Below are 13496 nucleotides of genomic sequence, written 5' to 3'. Positions count from 1 at the left end.
TTTTAGTCTCTCTTGATAGCTCAGTCGGTAGGGTCCCTGCCAGCATAGTTTCCAGCCGTACAGGTGGTGGTTCGAATCCCCACCCGGCCAGAAGCTGTTACCATAAAATGAATTCCAAGTGGATATATATTCCCAAGATAGAATTCGGTATTAAATGCCATTCGTGGGTGATATGTACATTAATTAAAATCACGTGTGCTTGTGATATATGTTCATTAAAATAACCACGTGTTGTAAACTCACGATTCAGCTATCATGGTGGAGATGGGTTTACTTCAAGCCTATGAACAGATTCCTGAATTCGACAGGAATATGTAGGGGGACTTGTCATATACTTTTAGTCTCTCTTGATAGCTCAGTCGGTAGGGTCCCTGCCAGCATAGTTTCCAGCCGTACAGGTGGTGGTTCGAATCCCCACCCGGCCAGAAGCTGTTACCATAAAATGAATTCCAAGTGGATATATATTCCCAAGATAGAATTCGGTATTAAATGCCATTCGTGGATGATATTTACATATATATATATATATATATATATATATATATATATATATATATATATATATATATATATGCATATGTATATGTGTGTGTGTACGCGTGTGTGTGTGTGTGTGTAAAGAAAAAGTGCTAATTACATGGAAATGCTAAAAGCAAAAAGCAATTCTTCTTAAATTCCTAAAATGTTTATTTTGAATATCTTTAATCCTCAAGTTACAGATAAGTATGGGTGTAGGCGATTCCCATCCATTGAAGTTTGATCATTAAATCCAAAACCATAGAAATCAAATATTAGAATAAATATTTGCAATTATTTGCAATGATCCATGATAATAGCTAGCGTATTTTGTGATATAGTTCATACAAAAAATGCAGAAATGAAATAATAATTCGTTTTCAAGATGATTTTAAGCCATTTGATAATAAAAAAGCCTTTCAATATACCCCCATCTATTGCATTCAGATCCTGAAAGGAAATGAGGCAATTAAGAAGAAAAAATCACAAAAGTAGTTGTCACTGCAGTCAGGGAAACCAGAAAAATGTGCGTTAATCACCACCTGTAATTGATGGTGGGGATATATCACCGATCTGCAGGATATTTAATTTCTTACTTTTATTCACTTGTTTCAAATTACACGCTTTTGCCGGTAGCGAATGTTTTTACTGTTGATATATTTTCTATATCCGTAAAACATATCATCAAGCATTTTAATTATGATATAGGCTACACAACCATAAATAATGATACCAATATATCGTTTCCCGATTAGAATTAGAGATGACTCGTTATTCTAAAGTTTCATTTTATTATGATTTAATTCATATGTGATTATTTTTAATCTAACGTATCAATCTATTATCACTATCACTTTGGTAATAAATTTCTTTATTTTCTTATTCATTTTCATTGTTCGCCATGAAAATTTTATTTAAAAATATCGCAAAAAAGTTCTAGGTTTCAAATTCTATTTACTTACAGTAGTATGACAATATTAATATTATTTTCTTGTGAATTATTATTAGAGAAAGTATATCTCTTTCTTTTTCAAATTCACACAAACACACATACCCAAACGTCATCACGATCCCATACACATACAAACACATAAAATCCACTAAATATTCAGGGTTTCCAAACAATTGAAAAATGATTAAATATAAGGATAAGCAGCTTTTGAAATGTCATGCCTCTATCTTTGAAATCAGTCGTGAATTCAGGCTGGACGGAGTTTTCCTATTTTTTGCCTCCTTTACTTCTTTAATCTCTTTCCTCCTTTCCTCCTTTTTTCTCAACGGAACTCTGATCACGAGGGCTCTTGTTTTTTCAAGGGCGTATCGTGACATATCCTATGGAACTCGGACATTTCCTGCCAAAACTTTGGTTGGGTCTGAGAGGGGACCTTCAGCAGAGATCTTTTCAGAGCAACGAAAATAACATAAGATACACACACACACACACACACACACACACACACACATATATATATATATATATATATATATATATATATATATATATATATTGTGTGTGTTTGTGTGTGTATAGTATACTACATATTTCAACCATGTGAAAGCTAAGGCCTAAAATTTTATTCTCTGTAACCAACCTGGAAGGTTTGAAATTACCGAAAAGAAACTTTCCTTCCATAAAATAAAAAAGAACTAGAAGTCTTATCGTCTTTCTAATGACTTCATTTTAAAAGCAGATGAGCCTCCGACGTGTCGTGAAAGAAAACAGTCATAAATTAAATTACAAAAAAAGACTCTTGAACATATTTCCTTCGTTATATTTCTAACTTCTTTAAGAGAAAAATAGAAAAATAACTATATAAAGTGAACTTATTTCATAGTTTTTAATCCTAATTTTATTTTTCTTAATGCTCTTTATTTCTCTGTAATTTGATTAAGATATAAGGATTATCATCATTGTTATATTATCATCGCTTACATGATTAGCATTTTTTTTCACCCGTCATAAGAATACTTTCTGCCATTAGAAATTATTCATGTTTATTTGGTTCAAACATTAAGATTCTGTCACAACTTAAGGTTACATCAAGTATTTCAAATCATTAAGGAAATGTCGTTTGATATATACTATATATATATATATATATATATATATATATATATATATATATATATATATATATATATATATATATATATATATATATATATATATATATATGATTATAAAAGACAGAATTATCTGCTTAAGAAAAAAATATTAAATAGAATAATAGAGTGATGATAAAGGCCCTCTCACAAGTAAATTTAAAGAGAAAGACTCTGCAATCAAATCGTTCACTGTTGGAAATATTCCACCTTTTGTATTCTAATGTGGTCGAATGGAAGGAACTCCCTAATGCTTCATCTCTAGTTTTATAGAATAATGAAGAAATATATATGAATAGTATTCTTGATCCATAGCTTTGATTGTTTGCGAGTTTCTTTTTCCAGGACTAATGCTCTAGTTCAGTCCATAGATGAAAGTCATTCAAACTACTGTTCATAATCCTGATTACGTTATGCATATCTTATGCTATAGTTTACCCTTACTCAAAGAGAATAATATTAGGTATTTTTTTTTCCACGATCTCTGGAGCATACTACTACAATCCCTTATTCATTAAAATACGAAAAGGTTATCCGTTAATCTTGATCATTGCTAAATCAGAAACTATGTTTTTATTCTGACATTACAAGATCATTGAATTTGAACAAAGAATAAAACTTGTTCTTTCCTTTCCTCTTTTTAATACAGTATAATTCAATTTCTAGAAAACATGGCCGTATGTATGAATTTTATGATTTAAAGATTTTGAAATAGCCTACAGTAATCTAGCTAACATTCTTGTAAGATCACCGAATTATATAACAATAATAATATGTTCTCTTACTTTGAAATAATTAAATAATTGATTTAGCAGGATTTTCATCTAATTTCATATTATCTAGGCTACGCAGACCTCATCAAGCCCGGTTAAACCTATTCTAGATAAACGTTTGTATAACTAGGTAATTTCATCTGATATATTCGGGGAAAGCTTTAATAATATTGCTCGTAAAGGAGATATACTTCCAGAAAATTTATTCTCGTTTAAATTATCATTTGCAAAACTACAGATGCTCAACTTATTACAATACTTTAAAGAGAGTAAGATCAAATTAATTACCGAATGATGAATAACACTGCAATCTGGAAATTGTAAAACACTGTATATCCTGTGAAAAAATATTAGTATTCAATTCAATTATAACCAATATACTATATGTCCCTTGATATCCGTATTTGAATTGATAACAAAATAAAGAGTCTAACTACACTTTTAAAAGTAAAGTTGATAAATTGGTAAAAAGTTATGGCATTGTTGGAACAATTCAGACAAAAATGGAGAAAGTATGCTCGGAAAAAAAAAGTTAGAAACATTGTATACACACACACACACCCATATATATATATATATATATATATATATATATATATATATATATATATATATATATATATATATACTGTATATATATATATATATATATATATATACTGTATATATATACTGTGTATATATATATATATATATATATATATATATATATATATATATATATTTATATATGTATTCATATATATATATATATATATATATATATATATATATATATATATATATATATATATATATATATATATACATATATATCTGTATATATACACACACACACATATATATAGATAGATAGATAGATAGATAGATAGATAGATATATTAAATGCTAAAGCATTTGTGACATAAACTACTTTAAGGTAACAGTTTTTTAGTTTTCTGTATTATCTTGTGTTCAGGGATAGAATTTTGAAAGAAAAAACGGAATTTGTTCGTTCATCCGGTATCCGTTGAATCCTGTGCTATCTGCACACCATCCAAGTAACTACATACAAAGCCATGTAAAGCCCCATGATCCATGTCTCAGCTCTTATTACACAACATATGAGACATTAAACTATCTATTTAGGTACACAAAACAGTTATTCATTTGATATTTAATCCCATGTAGCAGTTGTGATATCCAATATGTCATGGTTGTGCATTGACATCAACAGTACTCTGTTGGTACAGCTAGAATCAAAAGAACGCCGACACCCGGGGAAATCTTTCGTCAGATGTCTCTAGTGTTCCCATGACAAAACCTTAACGAATCAAAGACAGCAAAGGGGTGTTTTTGCTAGTAAAAGCATTAAAATTTTACAAATCGAGTTGCCATATTTCATTCTGTTTTATCATTTGACGTTTCGAATATCCACTGCAAATACTGAATACACACATACACACACATGTATATATATATATATATATATATATATATATATATATATATATATATTTATATATATATATATATATATATATATATATATATATACATATATATATATATGTATATATATGTATATATATATATATATATATATATATATATATATATATATATATATATATATATATATATATATATATATATATAAATATATATATATATATATGTATGTATATATATGTATGTATGTATATATATCATGAATCCGCAAAATCATGTAGATATTATTGGAGTATCGCAGCTAAATAATTCCTTTCGTTAACAGCTACATTAGATTATTTCGACATTAGTCTTGTTCAAGTCACCGATGAAAGAAAAAGTACTTTCAGATATGGTTCGATGTAAAATAATAATAAAAAAAAACACACCATACATGAGTTATGCCGGCCTAAATGACATTCAGAGAGAGAGAGAGAGAGAGAGAGAGATTCGGCCTGAATACATCGCTATAATATATTTGTAGTACGTTGTTCAAAATTCCCCCGTAACTTTTAGAGTTAGGTTGGTGACAAACAAATAGAGAGAGGTGAAAACATGTCCTCCTTGGCGGAGGTAATGATAATAATAATAATAATAATAATAATAATAATAACAATTGGACTAAAATGTAAATTTTGAGTTCTGACGAGGTGAATATTGGCCCGTGCAATGAGCCCTTTTATAATTTGGAATTGCAAGATATTTCTTTGGATTAATTAAATGTAATTAGTTCTTACCTTCTAAATTCCTGGAATTTATCCATTTATTCAAACCTACCGAAATCTTGCAACCCTTCCATAAACAACATTATTACTTCCATTCTTGCCTGTTTGTCTTTCAACAATTCCAACTCTTAGTGAGCTAAAGATTCACTTCATGAACATCATGGCTCTAGAGAATTGAACTTGTAATGTTTCTCAAGATGATATTTATTTTGAAATTGAGTTTTATGTAATTGGGGGATATAAACTCGACACTGTATATATACATATATATTATATAGCCTACACACACACAAACATATATATATGTATATTTATATATATACATATATAAATATGTATATATATATATGATAAATTTAGCCAGCGGGAAGGGGGGGAGCCCCACCCTGCCAGCGGGAAGGGGGGAGCCCCACCCTTCCAGGGGGAAGGGGGCCGCCCCGCCCTGCCAGTGGAAAGGGGGGAGCCCCGCCCTGCCAGCGGGAAGGGGGAGCCTTGCCCTGCCAGCGGAAAGAGGGGAGCCTTGCCCTGCCAGCGGGAAGGGGGGAGCCCCGCCCTGCATGTGGGAAGGGGGGAGCCCCGCCCTGCCAGCAGGAAAGGGGGGAGCCCCACCCTGTCAGCGGGAAGGGGGGAGCCCCGCCCTACCAGCGGAAAGGGGGGAGCCCCGCCCTACCAGCAGGAAGGGGGGAGCCCCGCCCTGACAGCGGAAAGGGGGAGCCCCGCCCTGCAGCGGGAAGGGAGGAGCCCTGCCCTACCAGCGGGAAGGGGGAGCCCCGCCCTGCCAGCGGGAAGGGGGGAGCCCCGCCCTGCCAGCGGGAAGGGGGGAGCCCCGCCCTGCCAGCGGGAAGGGGGGAGCCCCGCCCAGCCAGCGGGAAGAGGGTAGCCCTGCCCTGCCAGCGGGAAGGGGGGAGCCCCGCCCTGCCAGCGGGATGGGGGGAGCCCCGCCCTTCCAGCGGGAAGGGGGGGAGCCCTGCCCTGGCAGCGGGAAGGGGGGAGCCCCGCCCTGCCAGCGGGAAGGGGGGAGCCCCGCCCTGCCAGCGGAAAGGGGGGAGCCCCGCCCTGCCAGCGGGAAGGGGGGAGCCCCGCCCTGCCAGCGGGAAGGGGGGAGCCCGCCCTGCCAGCGGGAAGGGGGGAGCCCCGCCCTGCCAGCGGGAAGGGGGGAGCCCCGCCCTGCCAGCGGGAAGGGGGAGACCCTCCGGGCTAGCAGGAGGGGGGCCAGCCCCGCCCAGCCAACAATAGAGATTTACTGTATCTAGCTTATTTTTAAAAAAAACATGAAGGGTGGAATGAGGAAAGCAGTCTTGAAGACTTCTTCTTTCTCTCTCTGAGGAAGAAGAAGTCTTCAAGATTTTTGCTTTGAAGACTTCTTTCTTCTAAGAAGAAAGGGATCAACAAAAAATGGAATTAGGAAGGTAGTCATGAAAACAAAACAAGAATCTTGAAGACTTCTTCTTCCTCTCCATGAGGAAGAAGAAGTCTTCAAAACAAGTATCTTGAAGACTTCTTCTTCCTCATGGAGAGGAAGAAGAAGTCTTCAAGATACTTGTTTTGAAGACTTCTTCTTCCTCATGGAGAGAAAGAAGAAGTCTTCAAGATTCTTGTTTTGAAGACTTTTTTCATCTAAAAAGAAAGGGGTCAACGACAAGTGTAATCAGGAAGGCAGTCATAAAAAGCAAAACAAGAATCTTGAAGACTTCTTCCTTCTCTCCATGAGGAAGAAGAAGTCTTCAAGATTCTTGTTTTGAAGACTTCTTCTTCCTCATGGAGAGAAAGAAGAGGTCTTCAAGATTTTTGTTTTGAAGACATCTTTCTTCTAAGACGGAGGGGATCAACGACAAGTGGAATCAGGAAGGCAGTCATGAAAAGCAAAACCACAATATTGAAGACTAATAACTGATTTATTTGAATGGATTCGGACAGTAAATACAGGAAGAAGAGGGAGACAGGAAGGAGAACAGGAGAGAAGAAATGAAGAAGTCTTCAAGATTCTTGTTTTGAAGACTTTTTCTTCTAAGAAGAAAGGGGTCAATAACAAGTGTAATCAGGATGGCAGTCATGAAAAGCAAAACAAGAATTTTGAAGACTTCTTCCTTCTCTCCAAGAGGAAGAAGAAGTCTTCAATATTCTTGGTTTGAAGACTTCTTCTTCCTCATGGAGAGAAAGAAGAAGTCTTCAAGATTCTTGTTTTGAAGACTTCTTTTTCCTCATGAAGAAAAAGAAGAAGTCTTCAAGATTCTTGTTTTGAAGACATCTTTCTTCTAAGACGGAAGGGATCAACGACAAGTGGAATCGGGAAGGCAGTCATGTTAAACAAAACAAGAATCTTGAAGACTAATAACTGATTTATTTGAAAGGATTCGGACAGTAAATACAGGAAGAAGAGGAAGGCAGGAAAGAGAACGGGAGAGAAGAAATAAAGAATCCGAAAAGGAGAACTAGTTATTATTTGTTGATCACTTTATGATTGTGTGGATTTGAAATGAGAAATATGGAATACCGTTGCATTTCCAAATCAGATTCAAATTGTCATTCGTCTTGAGCAGGATTGTTAGAAATGATAAAAAGATGGTTTTAATCGTTTTATTGATCGACCCAAATTTGCAAGATTTTATCACCAACTTGCCTCCGAGGCCATGAAAAGGAAACAAGATTTGGGTGATGCAGAAAATGCTTTGGTGAAAGTTAAGAGAATTATTGATTCTGCGACTTTGGAAGAAAACCAAAATACATCGTCTAAAAGGAATCAACGGCAAGTGGACTCAGAAAGGCAGTGATGAAAAGCTAAACAAGAATCTTCAAGACTAATAATGGATTTATTTGAAAGGATTCGGACAGAAAATACAGGAAGAAGAGGGAGACAGGAAGGAGAACGGGAGAGAATAAATAAAGGAGAACTAGTTATTATTTGTTGATCATTTTACGATTGTGCGGATTTGAAATGAGAAAGTAAAGTCCATAATGTTGAAGATCCAAAAATAAAGATTGTGCAGAATAAGACGGAAACTACACAGAAGTAGAAAATATTGAAGGACCAGAGAAAGCTAAAATTCTTCAATCTGAAGTAATTTTTTTTTCCTCTAAAAGGAAGAACATTTAAGGAGAGACTCCAATTGGACGTCTTCCTGTTAGCACGTGCTTATAAGAAAAATAATTATCTAGGACCGACGAAGGAACGGGTTTGGGATCGGAGATTTTTATTTTACTGCGCCCCGGATTTGAACTTCGGGCTCCAGCTTCGATATCATTTTGTGTCAGACTCACCATCACCTGTCTGTCATCAGTGTTCGTGTCATCCATCACAAGTAACAGCTTTTAAAAGATACAACCAGCACTCCGTTCCCCTTACGGGCTGCTAATACAAGGGGCCGTGGTCTGCCCTGTATATAGGCGGATCAATCTAAATCTTCATCATCAGGAGAGGCATTTTGAGACTCGAGACCTCTTACGGTCATTATAAAAAGGATATTTTAATTGCAAAGGGATCAATGGTTCAATTGGGTTCCGTCGTTATGAAACGACTTCAAGATGTTTGTCAAAAGAAATTCGGCCAAGAAGCGCAACGGCAGGAGAGGAACTGGCCAAACAAATACTCTGAGGAGAGAGTTTGTTGCCCTTCATCAGGATCCCTAAAAGATTCATACACAATCGGGACGTCAAAACGAAAGTTAGCTCACGGGAAGAGTAGGAACGGGGTACCTTCACACGCGCCCACACGTGTATATATATATATATATATATATATATATATATATATATATATATATATATATATATATATATATATATATATATATATATATATATATATATATATAAATATATATATATGTATATATATATATATATATATATATATATATATATATATATATATATGTGTGTGTGTGTGTGTGTGTGTGTGTTTGCTGGGTATTATTTTCTTACCTGTTACTATGTTGCTAATTTCTATGATAAATTAATTCATGGGGGAATAAAACATTATAAGGGAATTCGTATAATTACGTTTAGATATAGCTGACCATAACAGACAGTAAGTAGAGTATTGAGAAACTAGGGCTTCCTCATTACTTTTTTCCTATGGAATTAAGACACTCTTCATGGATGTTGATGCTTAAGGAGGTGTAGACCCAAATGCTATTTTTCCTTCGATTTTTTATAAAGACCACTGATTTCTTAGCTCTTAAGTTGTCTGCTATGTTCTTCAAGTTATCAAATTATATATATATATATATATATATATATATATATATATATATATATATGTATATATACATATGTATATATATATATATATATATATATATATATATATATACATATATATATATATATATATATATATATATATATATATATATATTATAGTCACAAAAGGAGAACTGAGTTTGTTTTAATTTTTCCTTTCGTGGCTTTAATACTTGAATATCTCATGCTCATCGCGTGTTAGCTCTTGTGATTTCCACACACAAACACACGCACACACATACACACACACGCATATATATATATATATATATATATATATATATATATATATATATATATACATATATATATATATATATATATATATATATATATAATGATAATTTTTGCACATTTAGACGTGTTTTTTATATTTATATAAGCCTTATATTATACTCCCTTAATATCTGGATTCTCTCTATACCTCGGGATCAGAGAACCAAGGGGGAATCAACCCAAGAGATAATAGCTTCTGGTCGGCCGGGGAATCGCACCCTGATCTGAGAAACTAGCACGATGTGGCGGGATGTTGCAAAAAAACCCCCACACCCTTGAATCACTCTAACTGACAATTGTCCCACAACACAAACTTTCCCCTTACTTTATCAACCGGACTCTTGGACAGAAGGAAAATTGAAACAAAACATAACCTTAAAGCTATATTACCTTACAAACTAAAATAATCAACACCAAAAGCATCCACATTCAAAATACTTAAAACTGATCAAACTTAATATTAAATATGCAAAAACCGAAACACCAAAAAAAACCCTAACAAACTTAAAATTAAAATAGACCACAACCAATATGTATATATTATTTTATAAGACACCGACACTGTCCTCAACACAAGCCAAACTGTCTTTTATGGCAAACTACCACTATCACCACTTGGTGGTCAACTATTCCACTGGGTGGCAATTTGCACACACTACTTCCCTGATTGGGGCCATTGTTATCATCATCATCATATTCATCATCATCATCATCAGCAATCCTAATTCAAAGGCCAAGTCATCATCCGTTCAGAAATCGAAAAAACAGTCCAAAAAAAAATCGTATACAGGCCAGGTCATCAACAGTTGAACAATCAAATAGCGAAGTCTAAATGCAATACTTTATTGCAGGCCTGGTCATCAACAATAATCCACTTTCAAAACTTGAGTCTTTCCAAAGGAGGAATCACGGTCTGCCAAAATAAAAAAAGAAAAACACTTACGAACACTTCTAGCTAACTGAACTATCGCACTATAATCAAAGATAAATAATAAATTGTTCCTATCATTCACAATCACGATAAGCAAAGATAAACAAAACTGTACTTACTTAGAAAATCAAAAAACACTTCCAACCCTGGTAAGAAAAATATATATAATCCAGCGTTCACACAACTGCCTTAAGCTGCAGTCAAATAAAAAAAGCGTTCGCTCCGAAACATTCACCACTGTCGTAACCTAACTAAAAACATAAACAAACAATCTCATTTGTACCAACAGTCTTTCCCACTACAAACAATCATTCGCTAACTACCACTTGTTCTTCGGCGCGCACCGCGGACACACAAACACACAAACACACATTCGCACACACATACACAAACACACACACACACACACACACTCTCGCCCGATTTAACAAAACTAAAGCAAATGAAATTATCTCTCTCTCTCTCTCTCTCTCTCTCTCTCTCTCTCTCTCTCTCTCTCTCTCTCTCTCTCTCTCTCTCTCTCTCTCTCTCAGGATTTGGCAAAAACAAAAATTAAAATAAAGCAAAAATAAATCCTCCACATTCCTCCCCCCTTACTTTGCCAAATCCTACTCACACAAAACTTACAATATTTTTTTCATTACCCAGTCGCAGTCGGGAACGGGACCTCTACTCCGAGTAACTGGGCGGCCATATACTCTCTCATTCACTTCTTCCTTATCACCATCATTCGCTACATTAATACTATTCCTATCTAAAATCCCTATCATCTAATATATCATGTACAATCATATCTACCTCGTTCTCATCTGGCCCTAAAATTACACTCATTTCTGTAAACAGTTTATCCATTTCATCAAAAACATTCTCAACTTTAGCAAAAGATTCATTCATACTACTAATCATTCTCCTATCTCTCAATCTCGCATTCGTCATCCTTTCTTTTACATCACCTAAGGAAAAGCCACACACACTATAGGTATCATTCATATTCAGCCATGATTCATCTGTATTAACACATTTATCTTCCATACACACTTGCACATTTACACCCTTGTCATACTTATTTCTATTCTCACTTTTACTTATAAATTTCCCCTGCACTTTCTCCTGACTTAAAACTTTCAAACGCCTCTTTTTCCTATATTCAACTAACACTAATTGTTTATTTTCTAACCCTAACTTTTCATGCATACTAGGTTCATACTTGCTCATTTCCAACCAATTATTCATCCCATTCTCACAAACATTAATCCTATTCCTTCCGCACACACAGGAGGACTCACCCAGCTGAACCCTCTTACACTCTAGTTTCCCGAACATCCTGGCTGACTTAATCCCTTCTTCCTACATACTCTAGCTACATGCCCATCTGCACCATATTCACTACACTTACCCTGCGGCTCCTTGCACATTTGTACGATTACTCCGACATCCACTCGCTATGTGCCCAGTCATACCACACCGATAACATTTTATCCCTTTCTCTTTCTTGCACTCACTAATTCTATGCCCTACCTCACCACATCCAAAACAAGCACCTAGAGCCCATCTACATTCATTCTTCTTATGACCTTCCTTTCCGCACCTATAACACTTTTCATTACGGACACGACTATCTGACATACCTCGATGCGCACTAACACTCCTATCCCTCCAAACCTGATTCCCTTGCCTAAACCCTTCATTTGTCCTTACAAGTACTCCCACATTACTCGCCCTAACACTCCTATCTACTACACTATCAGCTACCCTCATCGGTCCTCTCATAACAGCATCTCTAAAACTAACAAATTCTGGCACACTTTCCTCCATTCCAGTTCTTACACTCACAGATTTACTTTCTTTCATACAGCTATCCAACTCGTAATCCTCAACTATCTCTAAAATATCATCCCATGTCAATCTTTCTTTCGTCCACCTCATTTTCTCCTTCCGTTTCAAATTAACAAACTCAGCAACATTCTCGGGTACAGTAGCCAAAAACTTCTTCATTAACTCCTTATTCTCATTTATACCTTCATCCCCATACTTCTTCCTAGCTAAAGTTTCCAACCTACATACATACATCGATATCGCTTCTCCGGCATTCATCCGTGCTTCATCAAAATCATTCTTACGCTTATACTTAACACTCCCTTTCATACGTTTTACCTGCTCAATTATTCTCTTTTTCACACTTTCATAATCTACGTCAAATTATCTCTCTCTCTCTCTCTCTCTCTCTCTCTCTCTCTCTCTCTCTCTCTCTCTCTCTCTCTCTCTCTCTCAGGATTTGTCAAAACAAAAATCAAAATAAAGCAAAAATAAATCCTCCACAACGAAAATTGGTATTACACACATACACACACACACACACACATATACAGTATATATATATATATATATATATATATATATATATATATATATATATATATATATATATATATATATGTGTGTGTGTGTGTGTATAAATAA

The sequence above is a fragment of the Palaemon carinicauda genome, chromosome 15 (genome assembly GCF_036898095.1).
Source record: "Palaemon carinicauda isolate YSFRI2023 chromosome 15, ASM3689809v2, whole genome shotgun sequence".
In the NCBI taxonomy this organism is placed as follows: Eukaryota; Metazoa; Arthropoda; class Malacostraca; order Decapoda; family Palaemonidae; genus Palaemon; species Palaemon carinicauda.
The sequence above is the reverse complement of the archived record's forward strand: the minus strand, read 5'-3'. Positions refer to the sequence as shown.